The sequence below is a fragment of the Nicotiana tomentosiformis genome, chromosome 7, assembly GCF_000390325.3.
Source record: "Nicotiana tomentosiformis chromosome 7, ASM39032v3, whole genome shotgun sequence".
NCBI classification, from domain to species: domain Eukaryota; kingdom Viridiplantae; phylum Streptophyta; class Magnoliopsida; order Solanales; family Solanaceae; genus Nicotiana; species Nicotiana tomentosiformis.
In genome coordinates, this window is record NC_090818.1 from 61,424,579 (window position 1) to 61,444,775 (window position 20,197).

Genomic DNA, 20,197 nt, shown 5'->3' on the forward strand with positions numbered 1-20,197 from the left:
GTGGTCAAGTGATTCGTGATTTTGTAGGAAATGCAAAAGTTCAACAGTTGTCAGAATGAAAGTGCCATACGACGAGTTGAGTGTAAGGGATTCAAGTCATTCAGAGGTTTTGTGGTCGAGGTCCGATTGAAAGGTCAAACAATTCTTTGTAGCCCGAAGCATCTAATCAGAATGAAGCGGGATAGTGGCAGAAGCAGACACTTTCAGCAAGGATGCCACAAACTAACCGCCACATTTTCAAACTGACAAAATTTTCTTTGTTTTAAGCAGGGGCAAGAAATCTTTTTCGCTTTGCTAGGAAATCCTCATGAGGAAAGCATGTTCTAGATAAGTTCAACCTTAAGTTTTCAGGACCCTCCTAGATAATAGGATCTAGTTTTAAGTTTTCAGGACCCTCCTGGATAATGGGATGCAAGTAACAATCAATGAATGTTCTTGGTACAAACTGGGGCAGAAAATTTTCTCTGTTTTGTCTGTGTTGTTGTGATAGCAGGCGCCCACCTGGAGAACGAGGGAATTTATTTCAAGTTTTAAGTCATCAGGCGCTCACCTGGAGAACGAGGGAATTTATTTCGGTTTTAAGTCAAAATCAGGCGCCCACCTGGAGAACGAGGGAATTTATTTTAGCTTTAAGTCATCAGGCGCCCACCTGGAGAATGAGGGAATTTATTTCAAGTTTTAAGTCATCAGGCGCCCACCTGGAGAGCGAGGGAATTCATTTCAGTTTTAAGTCGTCAGGCGCCCACCTGGAGAACGAGGGAATTCATTTCAGTTTTAAGTCATCAGGCGCCCACCTGGAGAACGAGGGAATTCATTTCAGTTTTAAGTCATCAGGCGCCCACCTGGAGAACGAGAGAATTCATTTTAGCTTTAAGTCAAAATCAGGCGCCCACCTGGAGAACGAGGGAATTCATTTCAGTTTTAAGTCATCAGGCGCCCACCTGAAGAACGAGGGAATTCATTTTAGCTTTAAGTCATCAGGCGCCCACTGGAGAACGAGGGAATTTATTTCAAGTTTTAAGTCATCAGGCGCCCACCTGGAGAACGAGGGAATTCATTTCAGTTTTAAGTCGTCAGGCGCCCACCTGGAGAACGAGGGAATTCATTTCAGTTTTAAGTCATCAGGCGCCCACCTGGAGAACGAGGGAATTCATTTCAGTTTTAAGTCATCAGGCGCCCACCTGGAGAACGAGGGAATTCATTTTAGCTTTAAGTCAAAATCAGGTGCCCACCTGGAGAACGAGGGAATTTATTTTAGCTTTAAGTCATCAGGCGCCCACCTGGAGAACGAGGGAATTTATTTCAAGTTTTAAGTCATCAGGCACCCACCTGGAGAACGAGGAAATTCATTTTAGTTTTAAGTCGTCAGGCGCCCACCTGGAGAACGAGGGAATTCATTTCAGTTTTAAGTTATCAGGCGCCCACCTGGAGAACGAGGGAATTCATTTCAGTTTTAAGTCATCAGGCGCCCACCTGGAGAACGAGGGAATTCATTTTAGCTTTAAGTCAAAATCAGGCACCCACCTGGAGAACGAGGGAATTCATTTCAGTTTTAAGTCATCAGGTGCCCACCTGGAGAACGAGGGAATTCGTTTCAAATTTCAAGTCAGTTGCAGGCGCCCACCTGAAGAACGAGGGAAGTCATTTCAAAATTCAATTCAAGTTAGAAGTAGCAGAAGCTCGCCTCAAGAATGCGAGCTGACAGTCCGAGATGACCAAAGGAAGAAGTCTCAATCCGGAATAAAAGAAAAAAAAAGAGAAGTGAATCCAAAAGGCAGAAGCCGATGAAAGATGTGAACTGCTCAAGACATGGCTGAAGTCACAAGCTTTGCATGTCCCGTCTTGATCCAAAAAGCTGAAGAAGAAAGAACTAGCACCTGCAACTAGCAAGCATCAAGGTTCAAATCAAAAGTCCGCATGAAGAACCATTCAAGACTCAAGATCAAGCTTCAGAAGACTCATAGATAGGAATCTTGTAACTCGTAGCTGATAGGCTTAGTTAGTTTCTTTTTCATTTTGACTTTGGTGTAATAGGGAGCTCAGCAAGAAAGAGCAGCAGCTGCAGCAGTGAAATCACAGCTTCTCGGTAGTCCCAGCTACCTAAACTTCCAGAACTACACTGACCTGATTCCTTTATAGCCAAGGATATGTAGGCAACCTCCGTAGCAAGGTTCGGTCAAACTTTTCAAAAACACTTCCCATGGAGTATCCAAACGAGCAAAAATTGCTCGTAATTGCTCACTTTATCTTTGCCCGAAAACTCTTCATGTTTCCGAGCAAAGAGGGGCAGCTGTGAGCACCTAATTTTTGCCCTAATATAAAATTACTCCTAAAAAATCCAAAAAATAGCTTTAAATTATTTTTCTATATTTTTACTTAGTGTGCTTTGTACGTATTCATATTTGATGCATTTTTAAGTTGCATTTTAAATCCTAAAGAAAATACAAAAATATTTTTAATTTTTATATTTTTTAGATTTTAAATGCATAATCAATTGCATTTGTAAAACACTAAAATACCAAAAAATATATTAGTAACTCTACATGCATTTTTAGGCTAGTTAATTAATTAGGTCATTAGTCAATTAATGAGTGAAATATATAAATAGTTTAGTCACACAAATTAGTTTTAATTAAAATTTGAGTCCATAGTGGCTAATTTTGCAAAACGTCTAATAAAGAAAGATGAGAAGGAAAGAAAGGGTTGTTGGTGCACATCTTTTAGAATGGGGCCAAGCAAATTCGGTGGCCCAGTTTCTCCATAAGCTTGCCCTAAATTCCCCCTTAATTACCTAATTCTTTTCTCATTTTTGGGGAGAAGAGGACAACAGAGGGAACGGACAAACCCTCCCCTTCTCTTCACAACAGAGACATAGATGAATGGATCCCCCATTGGAAAAATCCTAGGATCCGCCGCCTCATTTCCTCCATTTATCTGAAGAAAGAGACGAACTTCCCCTCCCCTTTCAACAAAACAGTCGCTGCCCTTCTCCTTCACTCTCTCTCACCTGCAAACTCCTCTCATAGAATCAGTCCTTCTTCACTCACGCGCTCAAAGCACATTGCTAGCGTATGAAATCGACTTTGAAGTTCAGAAGCATTTATGAGATTTTGAATAAAAAGCTCACAGAACCGAGGGAGATTAGAGTTAAAAGCGATTTTCTGAAATTGCTCTTCTATTGCTATGTGTTATTCCATATTTTTGAGTTTTAAAGAGAAGTCTGATTCAAATCGACGTTCGATTTCCGTTGCCGTTGCTATTGCCGGTTCGTTGTTGTTTCTGTTGTTGGAACTCATCGTCTATTGCAGACCCTAGCTTGTTGCATTTGGTTTATTTTCACATGTATCTAGGCATGTTCATATTCTTTATTGCACTATATCGGATCATGAATGAAATTTTCTTTGTTTGTTTCTGCCCGATTCTATAAAACCAGTAGGCTCAATTATTGAATTTAACTTTGAACTTCTCTCTTTATTTATCTCTGGTTCTAGTAGCATAATTCAAAATATTCGAGTATGATTTTGTTTTGTCGATGAACCTAACTCTTGCCTGCTAAGGTTTATTCACATAAAAGTGATGATTCATGGTTTGAGCTACTATTGAGAACGACAGAGACGTGAATTTGACCACCAGTTGGTCAGAGTCATTTCTGAAGAAATCAATGTAGTATTTTAATTGCAGAATTATACAGTTTATTGGTTTCGTAGCCTCTCATGTAATTAACAGATTCATATTTCAATGGCTAATTCATCTATGCACTCGAGTTGTTTAAGTATTTCCAGCGTTTCAGTAAGAACATGATGAGTATATGATTAACTGAAAGTTGACGTTTGTGATTTTGTTCAGATGTCGTTGGGATGGACTTTGTTTTTTTTTTCTTTTTCAAATATTAATGGTTAAAATGAGTTCTTGTATTCCTGTAAGTTCTTATAGCTATCTATGAAAGTGTGTTTGGTTTATGCATATTATCTCTTTATGGGAGTTGAATTTGTTAATGAATCAGTAGTTAAACATGCACATGTCATTCACCACGACTCCCATAATTCTCATGCATCACAATAACTTTGAACTTAAGGAAATAAATAATTAAGCTATGAACATTCGTAGCTTTGCTTTAGGCGCGGTTAATAAATCATCACGGCTATGAGTACGGTTCCTGTGGCATAGTCGTGATACATAATCCATAATTCGAGTGTGCGTTTCACGTGACTCGACCATAACTTCAAATAATAATAAAAATTAACATGTTGTAAATCGCATGTGCGTTTCACGTGATGCGATTCGCAATATGTACAAAAAACAAACGAGTGCGCGACATCACGGCTCGTTCCAGAAATAAATTCCATAAATATTAAAAGCAATATAAAAGCGGTAATGCACAAAAGTTTCTAAAACATGTAATAAATCAGATAATTAGGCCAATTATTAACAGTTGAGCGACCGTGCTAAAACCACAGAACTCGGGAGTGCCTCACACCTTCTCCTGGGTTAACAGAATTTCTTACCCGGTCTTCTGTGTTCGCGAACCATAAATAGAGTCAAATTTTATCGATTTCGGATTATAAAATAAACCGGTGACTTGGGACACCATAAATTATCCCAAGTGGCGACTCTGAAATAAATAAATAATCCCATTTGGATTAATGTCACTTTAATTAGAAAAACTCCCTATCTCCTCGGAAAAAGGAGGTGTGACAATAGTCTTTTAATAGCTCCAACCACCTTCTCTACCTCAAATTGAGTTCCTTCTGCTTGAACAAATACTGCAAGCTCCGATGATCAGTGAATACTTCACATGACACGCCGTAAAGATAGTGCCTCCAAATCTCTAGCGCGTGAACGATGGCTGCCAGCTCTAGATCATGAATAAGGTAATTCTTCTCGTGAACCTTCAGTTGCCATGAAGCATATGCAATAACCTTGCCACCCTGCATCAATACCACACCTAGACCAATACGAGATGCATCACAATATACTGTATAAGATCCTGAACCTGTGGGTAACACCAATACCGGTGCCGTAGTCAAAGCTGTCTTGAGCTTCTGAAAGCTCGCTTCATACTCGTCTGACCACCTGAACGGGGCACTCTTCTGGGTCAATCTGGTCAACGGGGCTGCTATGGATGAAAACCCCTACACAAATCAACGGTAATAGCCCGCCAAACCCAGGAAACTACCAATCTCTGTAGCTGATGTGGGTCTAGGCCAATTCTGGATTGCCTCAATCTTCTTAGGATCCATCTGAATACCCTCTGCTGATATAACGTGACCCAAGAAAGCAACTGAACTCAACCAAAACTCGCATTTTGAGAACTTAGCATATAACTGGCTGTCTTTCAGAGTCTGAAGAACGATCCGAAGGTGATGCTCATGCTCCTCTCGACTGTGGGAGTAGATCAAGATATCATCAATAAACATAACCACAAAGGAATCCAGGTAGGGTTTGAACACCCGATTCATCAAATCCATGAACACTGCCGGGGCATTTGTCAGCCCAAATAACATCACTAGAAACTCATAATGCCCATACGGAGTCTGAAAAGCTATCTTAGGAACATCTGATGCCCTAATCCTCAACTGATGGTAGCCAGATCTCAAATCAATCTTTGAAAACACCTTGGCATCCTGAAGCTGATCAAATAAATCATCAATCCTCGACAATGGATACTTGTTCTTGACAGTGACTTTGTTCAACTGCCGATAGTCTATACACATCCTCATCGATCCATCTTTCTTCGTTACAAACAATACAGGTGCACCTCAGGGTGAGACACTAGGTCTAATGAAGCTCTTATCAAGCAAATCTTGTAACTGCTCCTTCAATTCTTTCAAATCTGTCGGGGCTATGCGGTATGGCAGAATGGAAATAGGCTGAGTGCCCGGAGCCAAATCAATACAAAAATTAATATCCCTATCGGGTGGCATCCCCGTCAGGTCTGCAGGAAACACCTATGGAAACTCACGAACAACCAGCACTGAATCCATGGAAGGAACATCCGCACTAGAATTGCGGACATAAGCCAAATAAGCTAGACACCCCTTCTCGACCATATGCCGAGCCTTCACATAAGAGATAACCCTGTTGGTAGAATGGCCAAGATTCCCTCTCTACTCTAATCAAGGCAACCCCTGCAAGGCTAAGGTCACCATCTTGGCGTGACAATCTAATATAGCATGATAAGGTGACAGCCAATCCATCCCAGTATGACATCAAAATCAACTATGTCGAGAAGTAAAAGATCTACACGAGTCTCAAGACTCCCAATGATGACCACACACGAACGATAAACACGATTTACCACAATAGCATCTCCCACTGGTGTGGACACATACACAGGAGCACTCAAAGAATCATGGGGCACAACCAAATAGGAAGCAAAATAGGATGACACATAGGAGTAAGAAGATCCCGGATCAAATAGAACTGAAGCATCTCTACTGCAAACTGAAACAGTACCTGTGATAACAGCGTCAGATGACTCAGCCTCAGGCCTGGATGAGAAAGAATAACACCAGCGTTGGGCCCCACCACCCTGAACTACATCCCTGGGACGGACTCTAGCTAGCTGGTCTCCATCTCTAACGGCCTGACCTCCACCTCTAACTGTCTGGCCCCTACCTCTGGCTGCCTGACCCCTGCCGCTACCTGGCTGAGCAGGTGGTGCAGCAACTGGTGCCGGAACCATGGCACGGGAACTCTGATGCTGTGAGCTGCCCATTGCCCGAGGGCAAAATCTGGCAATGTGCCTCGGATCACCACAAGTATAACATAACCTCGGCTGTTGTAACTGCTGTCCCTGAAACTAACCCTATCGACCTGAATAACCACCCTGATAACTCTGGAGTGGAGGTGCGCTAATAGGAGCTGGTGGTGTACTGTAGGCTAGCTGGTCGGAATAATGCACCTGAGGGCCACGAGCACCTGAGGCACCGTGGGATGCCAGGAGCGTTGAATGAAACGGCCTGGGAGGATGGCCTCTACCAAAAGTACTCCTGCCTTTAGATAAAGCACCGCCGAACTCACCGGAAAGACGAGGCCTCTTGTCAGACCCCTGACCTCCCAGAGTAAGAACCATCTCGACTCGTCTGGCGACATTAGCAGCCGCCTAAAAAGAAACCTCACTCCAAGTCTCTTTAGCCATCTGCAATCTGATAGGCTGAGCAAGTCCATAAATAAACCTCCTCACCCTCTCTCTCTCGGTGGGAAGCAGAAGAATAGCATGACGGTCCAAATCCACAAAACGGGTCTCATACTGAGTAACCATCATACCGCCCTGCTGGAGACGCTCAAACTGACGGCGATGCTCCTCTCTTAATGTGATAGGCGGAAACTTCTCTTTGAAGAGCTGAGAGAACTAGTCCCAAGTAAGAGCAGGCGACCCAGCTGGTCTGGTTAACAAGTAATCTCTCCACCATTTCTTGGCGGAACCAGTCATCTGAAATGCAGCAAAATCGACCCCATTGGTCTCCACTATACCCATGTTCCATAGAACCTCGTGACAGCTGTCAAGATACTCCTGGGGGTCCTCTGAAGGAGCATCACTGAAGTGAACAGGAAAGAGCTTGGTAAACCTGTCCCATCTCCATAAAGCCTCAGAAGACATAACTGGCCCATCTCCGACCTGTGCCGCAATAACCGGCTAAACTAACCCGATTGGCTAAGCTGTTGGAGCCTGATACTGGAGAGCTATCTGCTCTGGAGCGGGAGTGGTAGGAGTCTGGGCTCCTCCAGCCTGAGAGACTACTGGTGCCATGGGAAATGTGCCAGTCTGGGCCACACTCTCCATAAGGCCCACCAAACGGACCAAAGCGTCCTGAAGTACTGGGGTAGCAACGAACCCCTCTAGAACCTGAGCTGGTCCAACAGGAACAGTATGGGCTGGAACCTCCTCGTCAATCTCTATCTGAGGCTCCACTGTTGGGGCTGCTGCTCGGGCCCTAGGCTGAGCCCTGCCCTGCCTCGGCCTCTGGCATGGCCTCGACCTCGACCTCTTCCCCGCGTAGGAGCTATCACTGGAGGCTCTGGTTGCTGCTCAGCTGAGGAAGCGGTACGTGTTCTCGCCATCTGCGAGAGAATAAGAGTAGAAGAGTTCAATCAGTATTGAGAAAGCAAAATCGCACGACAAGGAAGAATATAAGTGAAACTTGTTCCTAAACTTCATAGCCTCTCGAAGATAAGCACAAACGTCTCCGTACCGATCCTTCAGACTCTACTAATCTTGCTCGTGAATTGTGAGACCTATGTAACCTAATGCTCTGATACCAACTGTCACGACCCAAAATTTCCCACCGACGGGATCGTGATGGCACCTAACGTTTCACTTGTCAGGCAAGCCAACGTTAGAGAATCATTAAACCAATTTCTTATTTCCATTCAGTAAATAACAATAATTAACTAAAATAAAATATAATAAGTGTGGAATATCATAAAACTGTATTAATTACTACCACCCGGATCTGGAGTAACAATTCACGAGCATTCTAGAATTTACTACAAGTAATAGTCTGAAAGAAATATAACTGTCTGAATGAAAGAAAACACTAGGACATAAAAAGATAGACGGGGACTTCAAGGACCAATAGCAAATCTCGATCAACCTGAGCCGGTATCAAAATCTGCACAGAAAGTGCAGAGTGCAGCATCAGTACAACCGACTCCATGTACTGGTAAGTGTCGAGTCTAACCTCGACGAAGTAATGACGAGGCTAAGGCAAGGCACCTACAATCAACATGTACAATTTAACAGTGTATAAGCAAATAACAAGAATGAAGAACTAAACAGGAAATGTCGGGAAGGGAGACATACTAAGGGAAATACAGATAAAAAAACTATAACAAAATGATCACCGGAGCAGTCAATATACCATGAATCAACAGGAATAATGAATACAGTAAAAAAAAAATGCACGGCATCACCCTTCGTGCTTTTACTCACAATCTCACCATAAAATTAATAGAAACAGCATTACATTACCCTTTATGCTTTTACTCTCATATCATGGCACAACATCACCCTTCGTGTATTAACACTCACAATATGGCACGACATCACCCTTCGTGCATTAACACTCACAATATGGACGGGCATCACCCTTCGTGCATTAACACTCACAATATGGCACGACATCACCCTTCGTGCATTAACACTCTCCCTTATTATAATACAATGCATAAATAACAATAGGGAGATAGAATAACAAGTACAAACTTTATTTCAACATCTGGTTCCATAATATCAATCTCAACTTTGAAATAAAAACTCAATTATCACCAGAAAATTTCGTAAACATGATAAGAACGATAATTTGAACAGCACTAGTATAACACGTAACAATTTGGCATAAGAATAAGACAATATAAGAAAAATAGAGAAACATGGAAAACAAGTAAATTGGCAGCGCATAAGTACTCGTCACCTCACATATACGCCGCTCACATGAATTTCACTTAGCAAATAATCTAAGGTCCCTACTTCCCTCAAGTCAGGGTTAGACACAACACTTAGCTTGCTCTGAAGGCCACTTAATTCTCAATCACAGCTTTTTCTTTGGAATTCACCTCCAAATCACTCGTATCTATTCAAAAATGACTCAATAATATCAAATATTGCTAAAGGAATCAATTATATTGCATAAATTAAATTTCTCAATTTTTTCTCCAAAAAGTCAAAAAATCGACTTCGGGCCCGCTTGGTCAAAACCCGAGGTTCGGACCAAAATCTTTTCACCCATTCACCCCCGAACCCGAATATATAATTGGTTGTGGAATCCGACCTCAAATCGAGGTCTAAATTCCCAAATTCCCGAAATCCCTAGTTTCTACCCTAACCCCTAATTCTACCATGAAAACTCTAGATGTTTTGGTTAAAAATTCAAGAAATGTAATGGGTAATTGAAAGAAAATGGTTTAGAATCACTTACCAACACTTTGGGGAAGAAAATGACTCTTGAAAATTGCCTCTACCCGTTTGATTCTTGAAAATGTTGAAGAAATAGCTCAAACCCGTGTTTGGAGTCTCTTTTAAGCCACTGGACAGGCCTTCATCGCGTTCGCGAGAGGCCTGTCGCGATCGCGATGCACAGCGGCCTAAGGCCTTCGCGTAAGGCAACTCCCCCTAGCCTTCGCGTTCGCGACCCAGTGGACGCGTTCGCGTAGAAGAACATGACCAACCCTCCCCCAGGTCCCCAAGTGCTTCGCGTTCGCGATGGTCAGGTCGTGTTCGCGAAGGGTAAATCCCCCATCACTTCGCGTTTGCGACCAGGCCTTCGCGTTCGCGAAGAAGAAGTTTCAGCCTCACCAGTTTACTCTTAGCGTTTGCGAGAGGACCTTCGCGAACGCGAAGAAGAATATGCCAGATACCAGAATCTGCAGAAACCAGATTTTTTCCAAGTCCAAAACATCCCGTGGCCTATACGAAACTCACCCGAGCCCTCGGGGATCCAAACCAAACATGCACACAAGTCTAAAAATATCATACGAACTTGCTCGCATGATCAAATCATCAAAATAACACCTAGAACTCTAAATTTAGTACCAATTCAAATGAAATTATCAAGAACACTTTAAAACTTCTAATTTCTCAACTGGACATCTCAATCACGTCAAATCAACTCCATTTCTCACCAAATTTCACAGACATGTCTTAAATATCATAATGAACCTGTACCGGGCTCCGAAATTAAAATACGGACCCGATACTAATAATGCCAAATATCAATCAATTCTTAAAAATAAATAATTTCCAAACTTTTAATTTTTATCAAAAATTCATAACTCAAGTTAGGGACCTCCAAATTCGATTCCGGGCATACGCCCAGGTCCTATAATTCGATACAGACCTATCGGGACCGTCAAAGTACGGATCCGGGCCCGTTTATAAAAAATAATGATCGAAATCAACTAAAATTAACTTTTAAGGCAAAAATTCTTATTTTCATTAGTTTTCAACATAAAAGTTTTTCAAAAATCTGCCCGAACTGCGCACGCAAATCGAGGAGGATAAAAATGAGATTTTTAAAGCTTAAGAGCGCAGATTCGAGTTCTAAACATTAAGATGACCTTTTGGGTCATCACATTTACTTATATAGTCGATGATTTAGTGTATAGAGTTTAGCTTATACACGGAAGATTAAATCATCGGTTCTTATAAGTATAAAGATCATATTCACAATCTAATGATAGAATTGGATAAACCATCAGGAATGATTGTAGCACAAGATTAAATATAATTTATCTTGATTATGGGAATGGTTTAATTCCGACTTCTTGTGCTAGTACATTTTATATGTATTGAACGGACCAAGTAGAGATAAGTATTTTATACTGACTTAATAAAATAAACTCTCTAGCCATTAAATGTACTTGTACTCTTAATTTTGATATAATTAGCTGTGTATATTATTATTATTTTAATTTATTAAAAGGCGAGATCCTTTCGTGGGTCAATATGCCTGGTAAATTGGATAATAATAATGTACATTGGCGAAGTAATAGTCAGTTGATGGAATCCATGTCTCCGTCTAGAGATTGATGATACACCTTTATGAAAGCTTATAAGTTTTTATGTGTAAACCCTACAGGTGGATTTTGTATCCGTCACATGAAATAAGTTAAGCGAAAGTCTAAAGGAAATAATCAATGAATTAAATTGTCAGTAATTTAATTTATTTGATTAGTATCTGAATCTTAACATGGAGAGTTAAATAAGGTTTAATGGAAGAATTTCGAAATTGAACTGAGGAGTGTAGTTATGAATTTTTAGTAGAATAATTCGTAATTTATTATGGTAGTATTAATTCGGATATTTTGAATTAAGTCTATAATAGGAAGCCTCGTTAATTAAATATTGCGGTCCCTGTTGTGCCCGAATAATTAGGAATTAAATGGAATTCTATTTCTTTGTGAAAAAGGAAGACCCAACAGGTTTAGAAAAATATTTTAAACCCTAAAACATGTGGCTATATAAAGGGGTCTTATTCCATAAGGAGGCTATAGGTTTTACTACACGGTTTTCCTAGGAGAAATTCGCCCACACAAATTTTGCTAATTCCGGGCATTATTCGGGTCGCACAGTAGAAGACTGTGGAACTGGAGGACGGGCTTGTGAACGATTCGCTCTTACTTGAAAGCTCTTTTTGCGATCATAGTCACGCTTCAAGAGATAAGTATCAATTTTATATTTGATTAAAATCTACGATTATGTGTTGTTTATATTACATGCAAGTGATCATGGCTATTTGCTTTGCTGTTTATACCTGTTTTCCATCAAATATAATCTCTGATTTCTTTTGTTATGTCCATTTAACTAACACTTGGTGACTTGAAGAGTGAAGGAAGAGTGGGTCGTGCAATATTTTAAACTCGCTACAAATTATTACGGTATGGTGCTGATTCAAGAGGAGGTCGAGATAGTAAGATTTTTTATGATTCCTTGAAATCACAAATAGCCTTGGATTGTTAATGTCTTGGTTCCCTCACTTCATTCCGTCATTCATAATTGTATCGTCTAAACTATTTCTGCTAATACACACCGCACAAAGTTTGAATTTGGTGAATGCATATGATGTTTCTGTTTAAATAGAGGTGTTTAGTGATGAAGAATCCTTTCAAATTCTGCAATTAAAAGTTATGCAGCATGTATAAATTTGTAACTGAATATTTACTCTAAAAGGTGAGAATTAAATTTGTAACTGATAAATAGTATTGCTAGCCAAAGAGAGATGTCTTCTCAATTCACTATATATATATATATATATATATATATATATATATATATATATATATATATATATATATATATATATATATATATATGGGGATTGAAAACTAGAATGCAAAGGAACAACGTTCTGGCAAGGAATTCCCCGCTTTGCTTAATAAGTGACTCAAACCTACAACTTTAAGATCAGAGGTTAAGAATACTTATCACTTGAGCAATTTTCTAGTCACAAGGGCGTGAATGACGCTTAGCGAGTAATTACCTTTGCCAGGCGATCAAGTACCAAATACACAAAAAATTTGCATAGTTTTTTCTATAACAGGAGCATTCCAATAATCCCTATAATCAACCAATCAACAATTCAACCATGTAGAATATTCAGAACTATCAACAATAAAACAAGATAATGACTCAAACTATCCCAAAATATCCAAGTATCAAAATCTCACCTCCGACAGACTAGTCATGGAGCATCTAATATAGATTCGAATACAAGAGTTTAGGGACGCAACACGAAAACCAAGGCATAAAGTAAATATAGTCAAAATTCGCTACTACAAGTATACTCTCTCCGTTTCAATTTATGTGAATTTATTTGATTAGGCACAGAGTTTAAAAAAAATAAAGATTTTTGAAATTTGTGATCTTAAACAAATCAAAAGGGGATCCAGAGTATTTGTGTGGTTATGAAAATTTTTCATTAATGATAGAATTGGAAGTTTAAACTTAATTATTTCCAAATTTAAAAAGAGGTTATTCTTTATGGAACAGACTAAAAAGAAAAAATATGTTCATATATACCGGAACGGAGAGAGTATATGATTAGCTTACCTCGAGTGGATACAACAACCGCCTCGAACAACATTAACGTGATCTCTCTATGGTACTAATGGTCATATGCCATGAAATAACAAGGGTGAGCCTAGGACCAGTAAGATTACTTTGGGGTCATACCACTTGGAGCAAGTCTTTAAAATAGCATATATACTTTCGGGTCTGTTTGGTATGAGGTATAAGTAGATATAGTGCTCGTATAAAATCTTAATACTATCTTAATATTTTGTTTGGTTAGCAAACCTCGTATAAGTTATTTCGGGATTAAAATTAGTATCGGGATAACTTATACCTTGTAAGAGGTGAGGTAATTAGTGCCGGGATAACTTATACATTCTTCTTAGAAATTATGCAATTATCATTTTTAATACAACATACCAAACAGTGGATAAAAATAATATCAGGATAATTAATCTCAACATAACTAATCCCAGCATAAGCCGTATTCAAACCAAACGACCCCTTAGAGTATAACATACATAATCTCAACCAATCATAGTATATACTATGGGTGTTAAGGGGTCGGGATGGGCTAGAGAAAAAGGGAACCAACCGGTTTCGGTACCGGTCCAGTTACCGATTACAATTTACCTGATTTGCCGATTCCGGATTTAGCCGGTGCTAAATTGAACCAGAACGGTTTCGGGCCTCATGGGTCGGGTCGGTCCGATTTTATTTATTTATTTATTTGTATTTTGTATAACAATCATAATTTATATTAAGATGTAAAACACCAAAAACTAACGTATAAAAAGAATGTTTGAATAAATTTCAAAGGCTTTAAAAGCCTTATATTTGAAAATTTCATTACGAATTTAAGATAATACAATAAACATGAAAAAAATATAACTTATTATTTGCAAGTTCTTTTTTTAATTTAAACTTGCATAATAATACTTCAAATTAACCTGTCTAATAAACTAACACATTAAACTTAAATAAGTCTAATAAATTCAAAATAACACAAATTGTCTCTAATCAACTTAAACACGAATTTTGGAGGACGCTCAAGACAATCCTTGATATGCCTCCTTAAACAACCTGTGCCCTCCCACTTTTGACGAACATTAAAGACTCGACCATATTTCTTGCACTCTATTTTGGGAACTTCTTCATTTTCTCTACTACCTCAAAGTGTTCCCAACATGTGAGCGCACTCTAGAAGCACATGGCATGATTTAACTTGAATTGAGAATTTGGGTTTGAGAATTGAGAGATGAGTGAAGAAATGAAGAGGGGGGGGGGGAGGGAGGGGTCTATTTATAGTTTTTCAATTGACTAAATTAGTAAATAATAAAAGTGTTATTTCTGGAAAAAAAATGCCCAAAAGGGGCTATTCTTGCAAATTAGCTGTTGGACAACGGTCAAAATGGCAGCTGACCGTTGCCAACAGTTAAGAGTATTTAAATATAAAAAAAAATTGATTTAGCTGTTGAAGCGATCCGGGCCGGTTCGGTTAACCGATTCAAGATTGACAAGACCTTACCAGGTTGGACCGGTCCGGTTACCCGATAGTGAAATTTTCCCCGGCATAGACTGGTTCACGTCCAAACCCAGCCCTGCCCGGTCCCTTACTACTGGTCCGGTCCTGTCCGATCTAAAATCGGTTAGGGCCGATCCGGAACCGAGCCAACCCGACCTGTTTGACAAGTTTAGTATATACAACAAATCATAAATAAGCAGATAAATCACTCTCCAACTCCCTCACGCTAGGCTCTCGTCGATAGGACAGCTAAACCAACTCATGTACACTAGGCTCTCGTGGATAGAATGTCCATTAGACCAACTAATGCACACTAGGCTCTCATGGATCCACTAGACCACTCATACACACTAGGCCATGATGGATATAAAATGTAATAGACCAACTCATACATACTAGGCCATCATGGATATGGGATCCAATCATCCAATAGACCATCCAACAAGATATCGTTATCCTCTTAGCATAACCAAGCAAACAGTTGTTTCAAGCATTTTTATGACTTGTCTTATAGAAGAACAAGAAAAAGAGATGCATGGATCTTGCTTATAAATAATTGAACTAACAACAAGTTAAATTTGGGTAGTTTTGGACAGACTCGTTGATTTCGTATACTTCAGACTGGTTTAGATTACTTATATAGTGCAACAATTTACACAGAAATATCATGGTAAATATTGTAAGTGTGCACAAGATGTTCGTTTCATTATGTTTGATAGCGTGACAACTCACAAGGTGATTTATGATAGTTGTACCGGATGCTTGGGTTGAAATGATTATAGTTTTTCAATCCGCAAATAAGACACAACCAAGCACATAAGACAAATATGCCCCTCGCACTAATGATGCCTGATGTATTAGACAAGGTCTGAAAATGTCCTTCACCTATTGAGCCCTAAATATCTTTCATGTCATCTTTTGATTCAAATATACATCTGAACAATTAAAGTTATTCAAATATGTCCCTTGCACTAACGATGTCTGATCTATTAGACAAGGTTTGAAATGTCCTCTGTTCACATATAAAGGCCTACATATACTTACTGCCATCTTCTAATTCAAACATACATGATACATTTGAACAATTAAAGTTATTCAAATATGTCCCTCGCACTAACGGTGAAAGCCACGTGAGTGTTTATTTTTGAAGATTTTTAGTTGCTTAGGGGTGTTTTTGGACTATTTTAATTATTCATGGATATGCTTTAAATTATTAAATATGTTGCTGAATATATACATTTAATCTTTCCAATAAAGATGCATGCGGATATGTATAGCTTAGATATCTCTTTTGACGAGAAAACAAAAAGAACAAAATTAAAATTATTCATATGAAGCTTATAAAATAAAGATTAATTTTATTTAAAGATTGAAAAAAAACTATGTTTGATAATTCATTTGTCGTGTAAGCAAATAATTAGTACTGAAAATACTCATTTGTGAGAGATAAAATTTTCCTAATAAACAAGGGAAAAGCGGTAAATTTAATTAGCATGCAACAAAATTTAACATGTGATAACTTGGAGTGTGCTTAGCTCTTTCTTCTAAACGGGGAATTTGTAGTCGTACCCTATATTTGTGCTACCTTTTAATTTGTACCCTATTTTCTAAAATTATTGATTTGGTAGTCAGTTGACAAAACATCTGTAATAATATGACAATTACACCCCTGACAAAAGATTAAAAAAACGATCTCCTCCTCTCCTCTCAGCAGCTTTATCAAAAAATCAGAAACTTGGACAGATTCATCTTCAGAATCACACTTGCATGAAATTGTTTCACCTTGAAGCTAAAACTTTATGCTAATATAGCATAAAGTTATTTCATGTTAAAGCTAAAACTTCATGCTAATATAACATGAAGTTGTTTCACATTAAAACTAAAACTTTATGCTAATGCATGCTAGTTGTGTTGGTGTACTAAAAGTCATGGTATTATTATTATTCATATACCCAACTATACTTTGCTTATGCAAGTCCTCTTTACAAGGCTGTTCTTTCTTCGAAGGATGTGGTTTGATATAATCCAATTCATTCCTTATTGGGGAAATTCGAAGCTACAACTAGTTTTGCTGCAGCATCTGATGTTTATGTATTTATTTTATTTTTATGAAAGTGCCTTTTTTGGTGTGGTAAAAGAAACAGACTCTTTTGGTCATCATTTGTCTCGCGAAGGAAGACACTTAATTTAGATTTGTTCATTTGCTAAAACTTCAATCTACACATACTAAAATTATTTAGTTCATTTGCTAAAATTTCAAACTAAACATACTTAAGTTTTTTAGTTCATTTGCTAAAACTTCACACTAAACATGCTTAAGTTATTTAGTTCATTTGTTAAAACTTTAGACTAAACATGCTTAAGTTATTTAGTTCATTTGCTAAAATTTCAGACTAAACATGCTTAAATTTTTTAGTCCATTTGCTAAAATTTCATCCTAAACATGCTTAAATTTTTTAGTCCATTTGCTAAAACTTCAGCCTAAATATGCTTAAATCTTTGTCTTGTAGTATGTAATTTTCTAATGAGTTTTTGCTAATGCATACCGAAGTTATTTAGTTCATTTGCTAAAATTTCAGACAAAACATGCTGAAGTTTTTTAATTCATTTGTTAAAATTTCAGACTAAACATGCTTAAGTTTTTGTCTTGCGGCATGTAATTTTCTAAAGAGTTTTTGCAAATGCATGCTGAAGTTATTTAGTTTATTTACTAAAATTTCATACCAAAACATGCTGAAATTTTGTAACGCAGTCTATAATTTTATCCTGAGTTTTATCCGAAACTTCAGTCTAAACAAGCTAAAAAATTTTAGTTTATTTGCTAAAACTTCAGCCTAAACATGCTTAAATTTTTGTCCTGCAGTTTGTCAATAGTCTTTTATTAAAGAAGGGCAAAATCATCTTTTTAAAATGCTTTTAACAAAAAAATGGGTACGGATACAAACGAAAAAACAAAACGGGTATAAGTTAAAAAGGGACGACCAAATAGGGCGCCCCATACAATTTTTACCTTCTAAACTATTCTTTTCAATTTTAGTGTTTTTATTTGTTGCTTCATTTATTAATTTATTCTTTATTAGATTATAATTATTGGAGTTTGGTGAAATTAATCCTAAGATCATACAACTAAAAGATTTTTTCATTCCTATACACTATTTGAAACCTTATTACAAAAAATGTCCATGTTTTGGTATTTACCCGACCTACACAAGTTCTGTTTACAAAATATATACATTTCACCTTAAAAGACCCCCAATCCATTATTAGTGCTTTCAATCAAGAGATTTAGTTATACTATTTTCCTTTTTTATTTCTCCTCTTCTATTTCTTCTCTCCAGAATATTGGTATGGGATCCCTCTGCGGCTGCTTTGAACCCTTGGGATCCATGAACATATTTGTCTACTCAATAAACTATTCAAAGCTGTTTTCTTGTTATAAATTAATATTAGAAAGTTGTATCAAACAAATAAGTGGAACAGAAGTACTCCCTGCCCCATTCTTTTCGATTAATAAAAGTTGATTTTTGATCAAATAATAATACGTAAATTATTGCGTCTTAATTTCAGAATAAGAATCTGTGATTTCGTATCCTTTGAAATGTTTTGTTTTCGAAAAGTGAATTACTTTATATTTGCTTTTGGTCTAAAACCAGTAAAAATAACTTTCAGTTGACTAGAAATTTTAAGATGAGGAGCAACAGTTTTATGCTTTGCGCGTACGTACTAGAACTTCGACGGAAGCATGCACCTGGAAATTACTAATCGTGCTTTCAGTTTATTTTTCTCTTTTTCAAACAATATTTTAGTTTAACTCAAATTTATTTTTCTAATATCAATGTGAACCTTTTTCATACAACTAATTATATATTATATAACTTATCTATAACTTTCATACATTATTTCTACCCAGTTATATACAACTACAATATCATACCACTTAAATATAATTTTTATACAAATTTTATACAATATGTCTTTTGTATATTTTGTATCTGATTTATACATAGTAAAAACAAATTTCATATAACTAATTATATATTATACAACTTATCTACAACTTTCATACATTATTTCTACCCAATTATATACAACTACAATATCATACCACGTAAATACAATTTTTATACAAATTTTATACAATATGTCTTTTGTATATTTTGTATCTGATTTATACATAGTATAAACAAATTTCATACAACTAATTATATATTATACAACTTATCTACAACTTATCTACAATTTTCATACATTATTTCTACTCAATTATATATAACTACAATATCATACAACTTAAATACAATTTTTATACAATATTGTTCAACTTTCATACAATAGTTAAATAAAAAAATATATATAAACAACAGAATACAATTTTTCTTCAATTTTACTGTCATGTCTTCTTCTTCTTCTTCTTCTTCTTCTTTTTCGAGTTTCAATCTGAAATTCAGCCAAAATTAAGTCTAATCTTCACCAAAACACCATCAAAATTGAGATATAAACTCCAAACCATATTCCCAATTGTTTGCAACAACACTCAATCCAAACAAATAATGGTTTTTGAAAACCCAAATTCGAATTCAAAGCTTCGAAGCTTTTTAATGGCTGTCAATGGTGGAATTGCTGCTCTCTTTTCCTTTGCTTTACATTACTAGAATTAGGGACTGAGAGATAGAGAGAGACGTAGAGAGAATTCCCAATTGTTTGCAACAACACCCAATTCAAACAAATAATATTTTTTGAAAACCCAAATTCGAATTCAAAGCTTCAAACCTTTTTAATAGTTATCAATGGTGGAATTGCTGCTCTCTTTTCCTTTGTTCTACATTAATGGAATTAGGGATTGAGAGATAAAGAGAGGCGTAGAGAGAGAGAGAGCGCATGAGAGAGAGAGAGAGACGGAGAGATAGAGCGCATGAGGGATAGAGAATAAGGATGAGAAATAATTGATTCCTAATATAAAAGAATACTCATTTAATTCCTAAAGTATATATAATTGATAAATTTATATATACGATGTAATTAAATTTAAACTTGAGTAGAGAAGGTAATAAAGTTTTCAATAGTGTATAGATATATAAAAATTCCTACAACTAATGCGTTTACTTGTTATACATGATTTTATGGCCGGTCCGTGACCCCGCATGATTTTTTCTTCCTTTTCT